The following is a 19,630-nucleotide window of genomic DNA, read 5'->3' on the forward strand; positions in this document are numbered from 1 at the left end:
TGAATGGTTACTGACCATTGTGCAATCATTGACGAACACTCCCACCTCTGACCTCATGTTGGAGAGAATGTCATTGAGGAAGCAGCTGAAGGTGGTTAGGCCGAGGACACCTCTATGAGGAACTCCAGCAGAATTGTCCTGGAGCTGAGATTACTGACCTTCAACAACTCTGCCATCTTCAAATGTACCAGATATGATTCCAACAAGGGGAGAGGCTTGCCAAATACCAGACTAATGCCATTTATAAGTTTGCTGGTGACACCACCATAGTCGGTCGAATCTCAGATAGTGATGAAACAAACTACAGACAGGAGATGGAAGACCTTGTAAAATGGTGCATAAGAACAACCTAGCTCTCAATGTCAGCAAAACCAAGGAACTCATTATTGACTTTCAGTGGAATGTCACTCATGCCCCCTACACATTAACAGCACAGATCTGGAACGAGTGGAGAGTGTCAAGCTCCTGGGATTGGTCATCCCCAAGAAGCTTTCTTGGACTCTAGATGTGGACACACTGGTTACAAAGGCCCAACAACGTCTCTTCTTCCTCAGGCAGCTGAGGAAATTTGACATGACAACAAATACCCTTGCCAACTTTTATAGGTGCGCCATCGAGGGCATTCTGACTGGATGTATCACTACCTGGTATACCATTCAAGATCGGAGATAGTTACAGAGAGTGGTGAACTTGACCCAGACAATCACAAAGGCCAACCTCCCATCTACCAAGCCCACTGTCAAGGAAAGGCCACCAACATTTCCAAAGATCTATCCCACCCTAGCAATCTTTTTTTGCAACCTCTCCCATTGGGGAAAAGTTACAGAAGCCTGAACACACGCACCAACCAGTTTTGAAACAATTTCTACCTTACTGAATGGACTAACAAACTCTTAACATTTGCCTGTACCCGTGTTTTTGTTTTTGCTGCTGTTTACCTATTATTTACTATCTATGCTATTTAACTCTGTGATCTGCCTGTATTGCTCACAAGTCAAAGCTTTCCACTGTGCCTCGGTACACATGACAATAAATTCAATTCAGTTTAATTCAATTCCCCCGATTCTCAATGACTCCAGTTTTGCTTGTTGATGCCACACTCAGTCAAATGCAGCCTTGATGTCAAGCACAGTCATTGCCATTTCACTCTTGAAGGGTTTTTACTGAATGCTTGTAGAACTGACTTCGACAACGACACTAGTATTAGTTCAGCAATCTTCATTGAATGGGGAGAATGAGCAGACACATAGCTGGTGGAATTTCTCTCATTGTTCTAAGTGCCACTTATAAACATGTAAAGATCTCACTGCAGTATAGGAGTGCAATAATGGTGACTGCCCTGTATATTCATACTTTTGTTGACTTGCTGAGGCCTTTGTTGGCAAATTTGCCATGATAATTTAAGGAGGCTGAATTGCTGCATCAGATACATTGTTGGATCTCCTCATCAATGGTGGCATTTTGAGAGAGAAAAATGGGTGGCATAGTGGTTAGCACTGTTGCCTTACAGCGCCTGAGACCCGGGTTCAATTCCCACCTCAGGCGACTGACTGTGTGGAGTTTGCACATTCTTCCCGTGTTGTGTGGGTTTCCTCCGGGTGCTCCGGTTTCCCACAGTCCAAAGATGTGTAGGTCAGATAAATTGGCCATGCTAAATTGCCCGCAGTGTTAGGTAAGGGGTAAATGTAGGGGTCTGGGTGGGTTGAGCTTCGGCGGGTCGGTGTGTGGACTTGTTGGGCCAAAGGGCCTGTTCCACACTGTAATGTAATCTAAAACAAAACTGCTAAGGTATGGGAATTGCTGGAAATTTTCCAGAGTATCTCTTTCAACACATATAGGAGTTGAAATAATTAGTTTTTGAATTGGCAACATGCAAGGACGGGAATAGCTTCTTGAATGCAGGATTGAAGAGATCAAGAGTAGTGTGTAAAGTCAATGACACTGCAGTCATTAGCGTACTACATGTCATATTGTGGTCAAGTTGATAAGGCTCAGAGGTGACTAAGGTTAAAGAGATTTCCATCAAGGAAGTAATTAATATTCACATGAGGATCTTTGAGGTGAATAACAACAGTCAGGTAGGTTATAGATAGTACAGGGGTTATCATACAGTCCTGCTTGAGAACAGACCAGATTTTGAAAGCTGTTTCAGATCTCCCATCAAGCCAGTTGCAGTCAAATCAGTTGCAGTGATTGCATTGAAATTTCTTGGGCATCCTGATTTCTGGAGAAAAACACAGAGTGCCTCCATTTTACAGAGTCAAAGCAAATGATTTCAATGAAGTGCTCCTGACATTGTTCTGGTTATCTTTCTCAAATTTGTCTGTCAACAATGCCACATTAGAGGTTCCTCTGCAAGGTCTGAAGCTGCATTGGCCTCTGATAGGATTTCCTCAGCAACAGGAAGTAGGTGACTCAAAAGAATACAGGGCAAGTTTGTTCCTGCTCTAAACAACAGAGAAAGGCCTTATCAGTGTCCACAGCACATTTAGCTTCCCTTCTTCAAGATGGTTACAATTGTTGTAATTCTGAAGTCAAGAGGAGGAGGGGCCTCCCAGGATGAATGAATGAATCTTGATGTTAACTGAGCAATTTGAAGGCTTTAGCTGGAATATCAACAAGACCACAGGCTTTCTTGTTTTTCATCTAACTGGAAGCCATTTAATTGGAATGTTCAGAGGGAGTTCTATAGAAATGATGTTCACCAAAGAAAGAACATGTCAAAATCTAACAATTGAGGGGAGCCCTGAAGATAAGTATCATTCAAAAGCAGATGAGAATTATTTGAGTAGTTCACTAAGTTTATTTTTTAGTCATATTTTGATTTCCATCCTAAATCTTCTTTCCTGAATGCATGAACTAGTGATGGATGGATTTTCCTTGATCTGCTGCTCTTGAAAGCTTTGCCATTATATAAGCCTGGCAATGAGCATCCATGGATCAGTTGAATTGTACAGAATTCTGTCATACATGAAACCGGAATGCTAGCTCATTTGTTTTCTTCCTTTTCTAAGCCACAAACGTTAACCTACAATCTGGATTTCTACTAAAAGCTGCAAGTGAGCATCAAAACTAAGTTTACAACACAATTAAAGTCTTGATTTTATTCATATCTAATCCGTCGCACAAACATTCAAGCAGAAGTATTGAATTGAAGAAGAGAAATCCATTGCAGCAACATACGCTGTCCTTTGTGTTCTGGCACCACCTTGAGGCAGTATTACACAGACATGGATCAGGTTTAACAATAATTTCACAATTCTCCAGAGAAAGAGAGAAAAGTACAGATAAATGGTTAAGTAGAATGGTTAACAATTCCATTCAGGTGGTTTCTTTAATATTGCAAAAGACACTTCACCAGAATGCAATCAGCCCTTGAATCAAAGGAGAAGGGTCTGGGAAAAGGGAACTAAATGCTTAAGGGTAACAAAAGAGTATGACAAGCTTGCCTTTATTGGTTGGGAAATTGAGTATAAGGGTCAGAATATCATGTTGCAGCTTTATAAGGCCAGTTAAGCCATACTTCAAGTATGGTGTTCAATTCTGGTCACCACATTACAAAAAGGATGTGGAGGCCTTTGAGAGGGTGCTGAAGAGGTTTAGCAGGATGCTGCCTAGATTAGAAAATATAGGAGAAGCTAGAAAATCTCAGACCTTTTTCTCAAGAGCAGTAGAGAGTGAGAGGAGGCTTTGTAGAAGTCAATAAAATCATGAGATGCATAGAGAGGGTTGATAGAATCTTTTTCCCAGTGTTGAAATGTCTAATACTAGCGGGCATGCATTTAAGGTGAGGGGGGGATATTCAAAGGAGATATGAGGGGCAAGTTTTTTACATGGAGAGTTTAGGAGTATAGAACGCGTTGCCAGGGTGGTGGAGGTAGATAGGATAGAGGCATTTAAAAGACTTTCAGTTAAACACATGAATGCGCAAGGAATGGAGAAATATGGACCAGCAGCAGGCCAAAGTTATTATTTAATTTGGTATCATGTTCGTTACAACCTCACAGGCCAAAGGGCCAGCTCCTGTGCGCACAGTTCTATGTTCTAACTCCAAGAATTGCAAGAAAATGTCTTTAATTGACGGATTAATGTGGAGCAACCCGAGCATTAGGTAGACTAGTCATCTTACCATGTCACATGCAGACATATTGAACTTCATAAAACTTTCAATTCACTCATTGCTCTGGCATTTCATCCGCTTGGGAAAAAGAAATCTTCCAACCAGGAAAGAATATGGAGTCAACTACTTATGTTTTAACTCCTTCTCAGTCAGTCACAACAAGTAATTTTATTTCTTTTAAACATGCAACTGTTGCACCTCAATTAAATTGTAGCTTAGCAGAAAATTAAAGAAACTTTCTTCAAGGCTTTCTTGAGTAAAAGAAAGAAATGTTATTATCTAATAGGTCTGAGAGGAACTAAAATCATAACATCAAGCTTATTCAATATTGTCTGTATCTGGCCAAACCACGGGGAATAAAGGTTGTACAGATTCTCCCCTTTTCTTACATATCCCCTTCTCTCCTTAATTTACATCCATTTTACATCTCTGTTTTTCTTTCACCATAACAAACAACCTCTTTGACTTTTGTACTAGGCCTCCACATTATCTGTTCCCCTCAATCCTCTTCAACCTCTCAAAGTAAAAACAAAATTCAAATCCTGTCTTGAAAAACAATGATATTCGATTTGAAACATTACCTCTATTTCTCTCTCCACAGATGCTGTCAGACCTGCTGAGTTTGTATTTGATAGCATAGGTGCCTGTAGGATCAATTAGCTCAGTTGGCTGTCTTGCAATACAGTGTGATGTTAACAGTATGGGTTCAATTGCCACACGCAATTTACTTCTCAATCTCTCCCCTTGCCTGAGGTATCATGACCCTCATGTTAAGCAACTACCATCAGTAGTCTCTCTGTAATGGGACAGCAGACCTATAATCCAGTAGGACTATGGCAATTTTACCTTTATTACATGTGCACTGCAGAGATTTGCCAAAGATCCTTAGACAACACCATTCAAACCGACAACTATGACCATCTAGGAGGACAAGGGCAGCAGATACTTAGGGACACCACCATCTGCATGCACCCTTCCAAGTCACTCATCATCCGGTCTTCAAATTACATTGCTATACCTTAATTGTCAAAATCATGGAATTCCCTCTCTATGTGCATTGGGGGTCTACTAAAGAATGTAGATTGCAGCAGTTCAAGAACGCAGCTCATTGCTTTCTCAATGGCAACTAAGGATGGGCATTAAATATTGGCCAAGCCAATGATATCCATGTCCTGCAAGTGAAAAAAAGATAATTGGTATGTATGCCTGTCATGATAGAGAGTCTTTCATGGTTGATAATTTTTTAACTAATGAGCAACGTATGGAAAATTTCAACAATTCCAGTAATGATTACACCATTTCAGAGCAGATTGTGAACTATGCTACCTCTGCCCAACACATTATTAAACAATATAGCTTACAGCTCCATTTATTGATGGAAAGCAATTTACTGTGAACATAAATGAATAAATCTGTCAAAGAACTTGACTTTTTCTGCCATTATCATAATGTACAAAGATAATAAGAAACCTAGAAAGAAGAACTTTTGGTTCTGTACATTGGATCATTGTGGTAGCTTAAATTAAGTTATATTTGTTTGTTATTTGCTTTAAGATTTTTCAAATATTGTTGAAGTCTTTATCTGTTATCTCTCAGCTGTTTATACAGTCTCTCTAATTATGATTCTACCTCTGTACTCTAGAAGTTTAGTCACATGTCAAAATGTGACCATTTAAACATTGGTCTGACCAACCTCCCATCTTCCATCCTCCACACATTTAGGCCTATTCAAAACCCTGCTATCTAATTCCTAGTATGTGCAAGCCATTCAACTACCATTTCTGCAGGCACTGGCTCCTTGGGAAGAAATACCCCAATTTTCATAATCTCATCCTTCTCTTCAAACATGGTGATGGCTTCAATTGTCCCTATCTCTGTAATCTGGTCCATTGCTATAACTCTCCACAGTATCTTCACTCTTCCAATTCTGATTTCTTGTGCATCCCTGATGCTGTTTACATTTCCACTGGTGACCATGCTTCTGCTGGTTCAGACATATGTTTTTACCGTCCCTCCCTCAACTTTTCCATTTTGATACATTTCCCTCCTCCTTCAAAAGTCTCTATAAAACATAAGCTTTAGATCATTTTACATTGACCTAAGTGCATTGGTGTTACATTTTATACAATAGAATCCCTACAGTGTGGAAACAGGCCATTTGGCCCAACAAGTACACATCGACCCTCCAAAGAGTAACCCACCCAGACCCATTCCCCTACCCTATTACTCTACATTTATTTCTATCTAATGCAACTAACCCACGTATCCCTTAATGCTATGGGCAATTTAGCATGGCCAATTCACCTAACAGGCACAGCTTTGGATTGTGGGAGAAAACCCACACAGATATGAGGAGAATGTGCAAACTGTACACAGTTAGTCGCCGAAGGTTAGAACTGAACACAGGCCCCTGGCATTGTGAGGCAGCAGTGCTAACCACTGAGCCACCCAGCAATCCTGTGAAGTGATTGAGGGTATTGTGTTAAAGGTGCTGTATGAATCGGGTTAGAATTGCCAGTCAAGCCTGCAGTCTGGCACACTAGCATGTCCTGGAAGCTGCATACATCAGGCCCTTTTCTTTGCAAACAGGAAAAATATGTCCATACTGTGTCTGTTTAAAAGCAACAATATTAGTGACTGCCAATATTTTGACCAATGACAGTAAACCTGTCTTATTTCAAATTTAAACAAAGATTGGCAATTAACTTTCCATCATCATTAACTAGTGCATTCTCCATGGCAATGCTTCTGCAAATCAGAGTACACCTGCCAATCTCTTCTTTTGTAATATAAATGCTGTGTACTCTTTGTTTTGATATTATTGCAAATTGTCCTGATTCAATAAAAGCTTCAACAAAGAATGTTTTTCAGCAATACTCATGTTTTGCATGACTTTATGACTATTTAAAAAAAAACAATTTCATCATGTTCAGTGTAAGATTAACATGGGAAAATAGAAATGATTGAACCCATGTAAAAAAAAACATTAATGTCTAGGAAGAGATATGCCTTTCCTAACCATTGATGAAAAGAATCTCCGCAAGTCTAATATCTTCGAACAGAGATAAGTTTTCACCACCTTCCAGCTTGGTGGATAATACAAAAAAGCAGTGTTTTCCCTCTGTATTTCGCAGCTGTTTCTCCAATTCTCTGTCTTTCTCATTGATATATCCAGCTGCTCCTCTTTTATGTTAAGAGGAAAAAACTGACACTTGATTCTTGATAAAGTTTGGTTACCGATCACTTAAGCTTGATTCCAGGCAAAATTAATATGAGTCTACCCTCATCTAGGAGATTTGACTTTGCCTTAAAGTAAAAGAATCAGTTTAAAACATAAGCATTGTACCACATCATAGAGTCATACAGTTATAAAACATGGAAACAGACCCTACAATCCAACTCATCCATGCCAACCAGATTTCCTAAACTGAACTATTCCCATTTGCCTGCATTTAGCCCATATCCCTCTAAACCTTTCCTATCCATGTACCTGTCTGAATGTCTTTTAAGTATGATAACTGTACTCGCCTCTACCACTTTCTCTGGCAGCTCATTCCATTTACACACCACCCTTAGTATGAAAACGTTGCCCCTCAAATCATTTTTAAATCTTTCCCCTCTCACCTTAAACCTATGCCCTCAATTTTGGACTTGCCTAACCTTGGCTACTCATCTTATCTATGTCCCTGTCTATAAGACTTAAAACCTCTGTAAGGCCACCCCGCAGTCTCCTACGCTCCAGGAACAAAATATCCCAACCTATCCAGCCTCACTCTATAACACAAACCCCCAGTCTTGGTAACATTTTTGTAAATTTTTTTTCACCCTTTCCAATATCGTAACATCTTATAGCAGGGTGACCAGAATTGTATAAATACTCCAAATGTGGCCTCAGCAATGTCTTGTACAGCCGTAACGTGACATCCCAATAACTGTACTCAATGATCTGACCAATAAAGGCAAGCATGCCAAATGCCTTCTTCATTGCTGTGTCTACCTGTGACGCCAATTTCAAGGAACTACGTACCTGCCCGGCTTGGCCTCTATGTTTGTCAACACTCCCCAGGGTCCTACCATAAACCATGTAAGTCTTGCTCTGGTTTGCCTCAGCAAAATGAAACAATTTGCATTTATCTAAATTAAACTCCATCTGCCAGTCCTTGTACCATTGACCCAGCTGATCAAGATCTCATTGTACTTTTAGATAACCTTCTTCACTGTCTTGCGTTTACACCAGTAAAACCTATATCATGTTCACTTGTGAGGTCTCCCTTTTTCCTTAAAACCAATGCCCTGACCAATGAAGGTAATCATGCATTAAGCCTTCTTAACCACTTGTGTTGCCAATTTCAGGGAGCTTTGGACTTGCACCTAAGATCCTCTGTAAATCAATGCATCTAAGGCTCCTCCCATTTACCATATACATTCCTGGAAATTGAAAGAAAATCGCACCATAATTAACTTCAACATTTTCAACATTACCAGTAACAATTCTTTTTTCACATGGAATATGGGGAGTACTAACCATTTAGATACAGAACTGGTTCAAAGGTAGAAGACAGAGGGTGGCATTGGAAGGTTGCTTTTCAGACTGGAGGCCTATGACTAGTGCCGCAAGGATTGATGCTGCGTCCACTGCCTTTTGCCATTTGTATGAATGATTTGAATGTGAACATAGGAGGTATAGTTAATAAGTTTGCAGATGATACCAAAATTTGAAATGTAGAGGACAGCGATGAAGGTTACCTCAAAGTACAAAAGGATCTTGATCAGATGGGCCAATGGGCTGAGGAGTGGCAGGTGTAGTTTAATTTAGATAAATGCGAGGTGCTGCATTTTGGAAAAACAAATCAAGACTTATACACTTAATGGTAAGGTCCTGGAGAGTGTTGCTGAACAAAGGGATCTTGGAGTGGAGGTTCATTGTTCCTTGAAAGTAGAGTTGCAGGTAGACAGAGTTATAAAGAAGGCATTTGGTATGCTTGCCTTTATTAGTCAATGCATTGAGTGTAAGAGTTGGAAAGTCATGTTGCAGCTGTATAGGACATTGGTCAGGCCAATTTTGGAATAATGCATGCAGGTCTCCCTGCTATAGGAATGACGTTATTAAACTTGAAAAGGTTCAGAAAAGATTTACAACGATGTTGCCAGAGTTGGAGGGTTTGAGCTATAGCGAAAGGCTGAAAATGCTGGGGCTGTTTTCCCTGGAGCATCAGAGGCTGAGAGGTGACCTTATAGAGATTTATAAAAGCATGAAATTAGATTTTATTAGATTAGATTCCCTACAGTGTGGAAACAGGCTATTTGACCCAACAAGTCCACATTGACCCGCCAAAGAGTAACCGTCCCAGACCCATTTCCCTCTGACTAATGCACCTAACACTGAGAAAATTTAGTATGCCCAATTCGCCTAACCTGCACATTTTCGGATTGTGGAAGGAAACCGGAGCCTGGAGGAAACTCACACAGGCACAGGGAGAATGTGCAAACTCCACACAGACAGTCACCCAAGGCTGGAATCAAACCCAGGGCCCTGGCACTCTGAGGCTGCAGTGCTAACTACTGACCCACCTTGCCACCCTAAAGGGGCATCATGAGGGGCATTGAAAGGGTAAATGGACAAGGTCTTTTCCCTAGAGTGGGAGATACCAAAACTAGAGGGCATAGGTTTAAAGTAAGATGGGAAAGATTTAAAAGGGACCTAAGGGGCAACTTTTTCATGGGGAGGGTGGTGCTTGTATGGAATGAGCTGCCAGAGGAATTGGTGAACACAGAACATAGAACAGCACAGCACAGTTGTGCTGAACCCGAAGCCAAATTAAACTAATCTCTTCTGCCTACCCATTATCCATATCCCTCCATATCTTGCATAGTCATATGCTTATCTAAAAGTCCCTTAAATGCCCTTATGGTGTCTACCCCCAGCATCAACCCTGGCAGTACATTCCAGATACAGGCCACTCTCTGTGTAATAAAACCTGCCCTGTATGTCTCCTTTGAACCTTTCCACTCTCACCTGAATTGCATGCTCCATAGTATTAGGCACTTCAACTCTTGAAAAAAGATTCTGATCAACAACCCTATACATGCATCTCATAATTTTATGGACTTCTATCAAGTCTCCCTGAATCTTCACCACTCAAGTAAAAGCAACCCGAGTTTTTCTAACCTCTCCTTATAGCTCCTTATAGATGGAGACTGGTGCAATTATAACATTTAAAAGGCATCTGGGTGGGTATATGAATAGGAAGGATTTAGAGGGATGTGGGCCAAATGCTGGCAAATGGGAGTAGATTTATTCAGGATATCTGGTCAGCATGGATGATTTGGACTGAAGGCTCTGTTTCCTTGTTGTACATCTCTGTATGTTGGAAAGCTTTTGCACATCTCTTTAATGTTACGAATTGGAGGAAAAATGCTTTCCTCTCAAGGTCACTGTAAATTACAGTTTGGAACTGTAGGGATTGCTAGAAATAAATCAGAAGCAATTTTAAAATTGCCAGTGATATTTAAAAAGAAATATTTTTAATTAATCAGAATAAAATAAATTTGAGTTCAAGGTTTTTTTTAATATTTATGCATAATCTTGTTCAATCACACCTCTTGTGTTCCAGCGTTCTCAGCTGGAGCTCTGGGTTTCAAAGTTTAAACTGCATTTGGCCTCAATGTGATGCATCCATGACAAAGGAGTTCCGTGGGACCACATTCCTGGAAATGTTCATCCAACAGCTCAAAGGTGTGCAAACAGAGAGGAACTGGATGACTAGCACGCAGTCAAAGACATTCAGACAGGTCCTGCAGAAATCTCAGAGTATACTTCGCTCTCCACATTCTGAATACTTGAGAGACGGATGATTCTCTCAAGGATTACAGCAAGAGTATTTAAAGGTGGCTCAGTTATGTGTGTATGTGCAGGGTTGCAGTTGTATGCACAGCAGTGACCGTTACATGCAGAAATCAATGCCGAGCAGCATATGCAGGGCCTCCAGAGGTTGCAAGGCCACATATCTTATATCTTGTTCCCAGTTGAGCCAGTTCCCACATCATAGAATTGTAGAATCCCTACACTGTAGAAAGAGGTCATTTGGCCCAACAAGTCCACACTGACCCTCCGAAGAATAACTCACCCAGACCCATTCCCCTCCCCTAGAATCTAAATTTACCCCTGACTAATGCAAACTAACCTACACAACCCTGAACACTAGGAGCAATTTAGCATGGCCAATTCACTTAACCTGCACATCTTTGGCTTGTGGTAGGAAATTGGAGCAAACCCATGCACTCACGGGGAGAATGTGCAAACTCCACTCAGACAGTCACCCGAGGTTGGAATCAAACCCGGGTCCCTGATGCTGTGAGATAGCAGTGCTAACCACTCAGCCACTGTGTCACTTAGATCAGATTCACTTACTGTGTAACTGTCAGGGCCTATTCCAACCATAATGTAGCTCCCCTTTAAATGGTACTCAGGAGTTATAATCCTTGGTCCATTGGTGAAACATACATGTGATATCAGGGTTATAGGGATAGTGCAGGAAAATAGTATTGAGGTAGCAGAAAAGGAGTCAAGGTCTGGTTGAATTCTGAAGCAAACTCAAGGGTTTGAATGGTCTTTACTTTATTTCTATTCCTATTATCTATGTTCCTACATTCCAATGAACCTTGGTTGGGCAGCAAGCACTGCCCTGAGCCTGGTATGTTGTTCACATATCATGCACCTTACAATCATTTTGGGTATATTCAACTCAGCCTTCCAAATAAGGCAAGATAAGAGTTAATTTCATTCTTTGCACATCCAGCGTTTCAAACATTGTTCAGGAATATCTTGGTTATCTCTCCAATTTAATTATATTTTATTGAAATATCTTAGCACCCATAGTTTGCCTGATCATCAAGTCAGACTGAAGGATACAAGTATATGTAGAATCAGCAAAAATAACTGGTCAGAGGAATTCATCTACATTTTAAATTCATTGGTAGATCACACCATCAAATTTATTATGGCTATTTTGTGAAATCAAGCTAAAGTCACAGTAATTTCCAAGACCAATGATCAATAATTCATTAGAAACCAGGTGGCTTGAGAAGCAGTATTTGACAGATTGCAACAATACATTTCCTACAGAGAGGGTGAAGGAAAAATATAATTCCAACTGGTTCAGGAGAAATATGTTTTACAACATCAACATAAACCAAAGTTTAGTGCTACTTAGAAACACATAGGTTCAGAATATAGCTGTATTGCATATAAATTAGACTAGTCAGTCCTGTTTGCCGTTGGCATATTGTGGTGATGCTATAGGTCAAAGCAGTCAACTATTGTCAGAATCATAGAAGCATAGAAACTTTCAAAAAAAACAGTTTGCATTTATATAACAATTTTAATGCAGCAAAATATCCCAAAGGCACTTAACAGGAGCATTTATCAAACAGAATTTGGCACAGAATTGCATAAGGAAATATTAATACTGGTGACCAATTGCAAGGCTAATGAGCTAGTTTTTAAGAACCCAGTTAAAACAGGGTGAAGGTAGAGAGACAGGATGGATGTGAGAGTTTAGGTCCTAGCCAACTCAAAGTACAACCAACAAGTTAGAGTAAATAATGTTGGTACAGGAGTGGAGATGGTTAGGTTGGGGAAGCTGCACAAAAGGCCAGAATTGAGGAGTCCAGCGAATCCTGGAGGGTTGCTGGAGAGTTAGCCCACGGAGCAGCAAGGGAGATTTTAAATTGGAGGTTGATTGAGGTCACCAACAATGAGTGGTGTTTGAATGCAAGATAGACCAGTCACAATATGGGCAGCAGAGTATTAGTTTCTTCTGATTTTACTGACAGAGGTTCAGAAGCTCACCTCAGAACCAACAAAGATGCTGGAGTTCTGAAATATTGAGCTCAGCCTCAGACAGGGAGTGGGATTGAGTTGAGTAGTTAGATAACAGAGCTGGTGGCAGAAAGACCAGGGTGAGACATCAAGCATCTCAATGGAACCTAAAACATCAAAGGTAGAGATGAGAGCATGATTGAGAAGACTGAATCCGGAGTCACATGACACCAGGTTATCGTTCAACAGGTTTATTTGAAATCACAGACTTTCAGAGCGCTGCTCCTTCATCAGGTGAACCTCACAGCTCACCTGACAAAGAGGCAGTGTTTTGAAAGCTTGTGATTTTAAATAAAACTGTTAGACTGTAAACTGGTGTCGTGTGACTTCTGACTTTGCCCAACCCAGTCCAACACTGGCATGTCCACATCATGACAGGACTGAAAGTTGCAGAAACTCTGTGATGAACAGCTGGACAATTGAAAATTTGCAGCTCTCATTCCAAATTGCAGGAAAAAGAATATTTTCCAGGAGTAGATGTGGAAAGAAGTGGGGTTGGGAGGGGGGGTGTGTGGAGAGTGACACAAGGAAGAGATCAGTAATAGATTTATCCATCATTTGAATGATGGGAGTAGAGAGATCATGTTACTTGGCAAAGTCAAGGGAATATCAGTGACTATGTATAGGAGAATTTGTATATATGAAGTAGTGTGGTAGATGGCTACCACAATCGTCTTCTGCTGATTGGTTCTACAGGTATTGCCTGCCTTTCAAACTTTCACTTTACACCAATTTACTTTTATGAAAGGCTTTCATTCGTACCTGTTTTCGCTAACCAAAACAGGATTTTCACTTTTACAAAAAGGCGTGCGCAGCGAGAGTGGCACTGCTAAGCGCTTTCTCCAGAAGTATTAATAGATGACCCTCTTCCTCTCTCTCCTACACTCCAATCTCCTGTACCTCCCACCCCCCCCAACTTCCAATAACTCAGCCTAATATACCATCATCACAACCACCATCTCTCAGCCTTTCACTGTGCTCACTGTCTTCCCAATGCTGGTGAGTGAAGCTACACTGTACGTACATTATAGGCAGTGTATTTATCATATCATTCCTACTTTTAGTAAATGTTCATGCTATTTTAGATTTTGTGTTTATTTGGTATGATTTGGTAGGTTATTTTTTGAATTTGGGAATGCACAAAAATTTTTCCTATATAAATTAATGGCAATTGCTTCTTCCTTTTGCACCATTTCTGCTTATGAAAGGTTTCTTAGGAATGCTCTACTTTCAGATAGCGGGGTCACCTGTATATACTTCGTAGAGAGTGATGGAAGAAAATCACAAGGTAATCTAATGAAAAGAGATTTTTGTCTTAAATATGATAGAGGCTATTGCTAGATAACAGACAGGTACAAATTACATTGTTACTGAGGTGATCAGGATACTGAGGATAACAAGTCTGTTTGCTTTGGAATCCTAAAGTATTCTGCCTTTCCCCATCCATATCCCTATGACATCATCAGATTCGGTGGATTTCATGTCGTCATCAGCATTAACCCTTTCGGAATCACTACATCACACAAAAGATGACAGACATCATGAAGATTCCTGATGAAGGGCTTTTGTCTGAAACGTCGATTTCACAGCACTTTGGATGCTGCCTGAACTGCTGTGCTCTTCCAGCACCACTAATCCAGAATCTGGTTTCCAGCATCTGCAGTCATTGTTTTTACCATCATGAAGATGTACCCATCAGCCAAGTCTCCATCAAGGCCCAAGTAAATGTGATCATCCACAATAAAAGCATGGACAGCAAGGCCCTGATGTGAGCTGACATGCTAGGAGGAGATCTGTTGGCAGAATCCCCAGGGTCTGAACTGGAATGGGTGAATGAGATGGAAGAGCAACTAGGAGAAAGTGAGGACTGCAGATGCTGGAGACCAGAGTTGAAAAATGTGGTGCTGGAAAAACACAACTGGCCAGGCAGCATCCGAGAAACAGGAGAATCGACATTTCGGGCATAAGCCCTTCTTCAGGAATGAGGCTGGTGTGCCAAGCGGGCTAAGATAAAAGGTAGGGGGAGGGAATTTGGGGGTGGGGCACTGGGAATATGATAGGTGAAAGGAGGTGAAGGTGAAGGTGATAGGCCGGAGAGGGGATGGGCGCGGAGAGGTCGGGAAGAAGATTGCAGGTCAAGAGGGCGGTACTGAATCTGAGGGTTGGGACTGGAAGCTGGAGAAATCTACATTCATCCCGTGTGGTTGGAGGGTTCCTAGGTGGAAGATAAGACCATAAGACATAGGAGTGGAAGTAAGGCCATTCGGCCCATCGAGTCTACTCCGCCATTTGATCATGGCTGATGGGCATTTCAACTCCACTTACCCGCATTCTCCCCATAGCCCTTAATTCCTTGTGACATCAAGAATTTATCAATGAATGCAGCGCTCTTCCTCCAGGTGTCGTGTGGCCAGGGTCTGGCAATGGAGGAGGCCAAGGACCTGCATGTTATTGGCAGAGTGGGAGGGGGAGTTAAAGTGTTCAGCCACAGGGCGGTTGGGTTGGTTGATGAGGGTGTGCCAGACGTGTTCCCTGAAATGTTCCGCAAGTCGGCAAGCGCAACTGTCAAACTTAGCCCCCTTCAGACTCGCTGAAGTGAGAGTATCAGTTATACAGGTTGAGTCGTTGCTTGGAAGGAGTTAGCAATGAGAGCTTGACAAACCTTTCAGAAAGAAAGAATAAAGACATTTTTAACTTTATTCTCAGACAGGACAGAAACATGGTATTAGTTTAAACAATGCTGTCAAAAACCTTGCCTTCATCATAAGTGATGTTGAGGATTACAGAAAGTTAAATTACAGTTCCACAATCATTTTACGATAAAGACAGGCAGATAGAGCGTATCAAATAGATAAACTGTATGAATAACACTGAGATTTAAGAGCTGCATGAATTGAAATGTATCTGTCTTAAAAAGCAAGCAAGCTTTTCATCACAGCAGGAGGTAATGTACGAGTAAGGAGGTTTCTCTAGCATTGAAAGAGTCTCTGTCAAAGGAGTTTGTACAACGAAGTTATGGCACTGGACATGTAATGGTAAGAAATAAATATGTATGAAAGTACTTGAAGCCTCTAATCTCTACTTTGCAATCTATTTCAACAAGTAGGTGGTATGAGGTAGTGTTTTATCCAGCAGGAAGCAGGTATAGATAAAAGCAAATACGAAGGGATGCAATGCTATCACTGGGAAAACCATTAGTTGTCTTCGATTGATTGATTTGTACAGGCTTGGAGAAACCACATTTATGCATCCTCATTAAATCTTGTGCATGTAACTGCTAGTCACATAGATTCATATAGCACAAGAAAGGCCCTTCTGCCTATTGAGCCTGCACTGACAATAGCTACCCCTAAAACTGAATACCAACTTCCTGCACTTGTCACATATCCTTGAATGTTACAACATTTGAAGTGCTCATCCAAATATTTTTTAAAGGTTGTAAAGTTTCCAGCCTTCATTACCTTTCCAGGCTGTGCATACTCAATGAGTGAAAACGTTTTTCCCAAGCCCCCTCTGAATCTTCTGCCCCTTACCTTAAAACTATGCTCTCTCATGATTGATCCTTCAACCAAGGGGAACAGCTTCTCTCTATTCACTCTGTCCATGCCCCTCATAATCTTATACACCTCAATCATGTCCCCACTTAGTCTTCTCTGCTTTAAAAAAAAAACAATCTCTGCTTATAGCTCAATTTCTCCATGCCAGGCAACATCCTGGTGAACCTCCTCTGAATCCCCTCTAATGCTATCACATCCTTCCTGTCATGAGGCAACCAGAACTGCACAAGTATGCCAGTTGAGGCCTGACCAATGCTCTGTACATATTATTTTCCAGTAAAAAATGAAGTAAAATATTATTCCTCTCTTGAGCTTTTCAAATTTGTGAAAAAGGCAAAGGAAATACCAGCTAGAAGAAGCCAAAAGAGACATAGAGGATAGTAATAAGACAAAATCAGTAGATTAGAGAGGTCAATGGGTGAAGAAAGGCTAAAGTAAGGATCTGACAGGGGAGAAGCTGAAGAAGAGAGGATGTCAGAATGCAGGGTCTGTGAGAGGATAAAGAGATCAGACAAAGAAGAGGAAATCAAAGTGATGGACTGGAGTCTGGAGTGGTAGCCATAACGCCAATGCAAATATATACAGGTAAGCAAAAATTACATAGGCTGGGATACACAGCATGGTTAAGATAATTGGACCCTGGTAATAAATCACAAATAGAGAAGAGAAAATAAGAGAGAGTCCAAAACTAAGGTCTGAAGTCTTTTCCCTGGGGTGGGGGAGCCCAGAAATAGAGGGCATAGGTTTAGGATGAGAGGGGAAAGATATCAAAGAGACCTAAGGGGCAAACTTTTCACGCAGAGAGTAGTACATGTATGGAATGAGCTGCCAGAGGAAGTGGTGGAGACTGGTACAATTGCAACAGCTGTATGAGCATATGAATAGGAAGGCTTTGGAGGGATGTGGGGCAGGTGCTGGCAGGTGGGACTAGATTAGGTTGGGATATCTGGTCGGCTTGGACATGTTGGACCAAAGGGCCTGTTTCCTTGCTGAAAATCTTTATGACTCTAAGTCCCAGACTTCAGCAGATAATGTTACTGAGAATATTTAGGATGGATTGAACCATCGTTGAAGTGATATACAGATTCAGGGACAACTAAGAAGGATAAGTGAGTCCAGATATTATTTAAATGATATAGTGTCAGAAGAGGAATGCTGGAAATAGGTCTGTGGAAATGAAGAGATAAGAGTTGTGCAGACTCTCTAATGAGATAGAAAAATTATGGCAAAATGGGATTTCATGACAAAGATCCAGAAGCACAAAAGAAATGTCATAGGAAGCTGAAATTCTGGCTAGGATTTTTGTAACAAAAAAAGGTTGATAAACCAAATGGACCAGCAGGAAAGATAACTGCAGTGGTATGCGCCACAGCAGTTGACTCTTATGGTGTGGTTAAGTGTAATTCAGTGGGGTTATGTTGTCATAACCCTGTATGGTTTCTATCGGGTGCTCCGATTTCCTCCCACAACCCAGAGATGTGCAGAATAGGTGGATTGGCAATGCTAATTTGCCCAGTAGTGTCCAGGGATGAGCAGGCAAGGTGGATTAGCCATGGTAAACGCGGGGTTACAGTGATAGGGTGGGAGCCTGGGTCTGCGTGGATGCTCTTTGGATGGTCAGTTCAGACTCAATTGGGCGAATGGTTTCTTTCCACACTATAGGGATTCTATGATTCACTTTTACAAAAGTAAAGAATCGCACACACCTTAGCAAAATTCATAGGCTCATGGATAAAACCAAATAGTCAGGAATCCCAGAATGGAACCTGGTAAATTTAAAACTTCCAGCTTGAGTTTAGAGGTAGGGCTAAAATGGACCTGCCATTAGAGTGAGGACCATTTGAATACTGAGATAGAGAAATTTGGGGAAGAAGGGGCAAAGAAATGACTCAAAAAAGACGGAGTTATGTAACACAGGAGATTCTTTAGGATTTGGCATCTCAGGAGCCTCCAGTTTATCAAAAGCACGGAAAGAGCACATTGAGCTCATTGTTCCTGCGCTGCCTCTGTGTAAGTTATCAAACTAATTCCATTCCTCAGCCAGTTTCACATAACATTCTAAATTGCTACTTTTAATTATTTATCAATGCTTTCAAATGTATTTTGGATTTGCTTCCACCAGTGTTTCTGGTGGAACAATGCCCTTAAAAATCCTTTAAACCCCCTTTGTTTCCTAAACCATGCCTTTCAATTACAATCTCATCCACTTCCCAATTTACCTTACCAAAATCCTTCATCACTTTTAAAAGCTCTCTCAGACTTCTGCCTAACCTTCTCTGATTTCTAAAACACATCTTAAGCCCAAGTCAACAAGGCATTGTTAGATTGAGACCTGGCTTTTGGACTCCAATTTTAAAAATAAACCCACAGCAAAAATCTTCACAATGCAATCAAGGATAGTGTTTCTTAAGAAAGCAGTCAAAACCCTGAAAGAATTTCTTCCCTACTCTGATAGCAAATGCAAGCACTCGAGAAAATTAATGAAGACAAGGCAGATGAGGAAATAGGTTATAAATTATATAAAGATGGAGAATCCAAGGTAAGCTGTCAATTCATCAAAAAATGGCAAGTAATGAGATTCTCAGGGAAGTGTAGTCTCTACCTGAATTTAATTCCATCTTCAGTACTGTAGTCACTCCACTAAAAGATACAGTACAAAAAAAAAGAAAGAGGAAGTGTGAGCAGAGGGATATCAATTCACTTTCAAGAAGTTGCTATTCTAGCAAATAAACTAGTGTCAACAGCTCCATAAAAACCTTTAAAATAGCCACTAACACTAGTGACCTTATGGTAGTGGTGGTGTCACGCCAGGAAGATGAATTAAGCATAGAGATTCAAATCAGGCAATTCAATAGGAAATTAAACAAAGACTAGAAACAATATTCCAACTGTGGAGAAAGAAGCCTTAGGATTATTAATGCATTCAAACACTTTGAGATCTATGTCCAAAGTACACAAAGAAGAGACTGCAATTTATGTGCATCACAATCTGTGGAAAAAAAACAAAACTTGAAATGTGAGACTATTTCATTGAATTTGTTCCTCCAAGCATATCATCTAGAAATTACTTCG

The sequence above is a fragment of the Hemiscyllium ocellatum genome, chromosome 3 (genome assembly GCF_020745735.1).
Source record: "Hemiscyllium ocellatum isolate sHemOce1 chromosome 3, sHemOce1.pat.X.cur, whole genome shotgun sequence".
In the NCBI taxonomy this organism is placed as follows: domain Eukaryota; kingdom Metazoa; phylum Chordata; class Chondrichthyes; order Orectolobiformes; family Hemiscylliidae; genus Hemiscyllium; species Hemiscyllium ocellatum.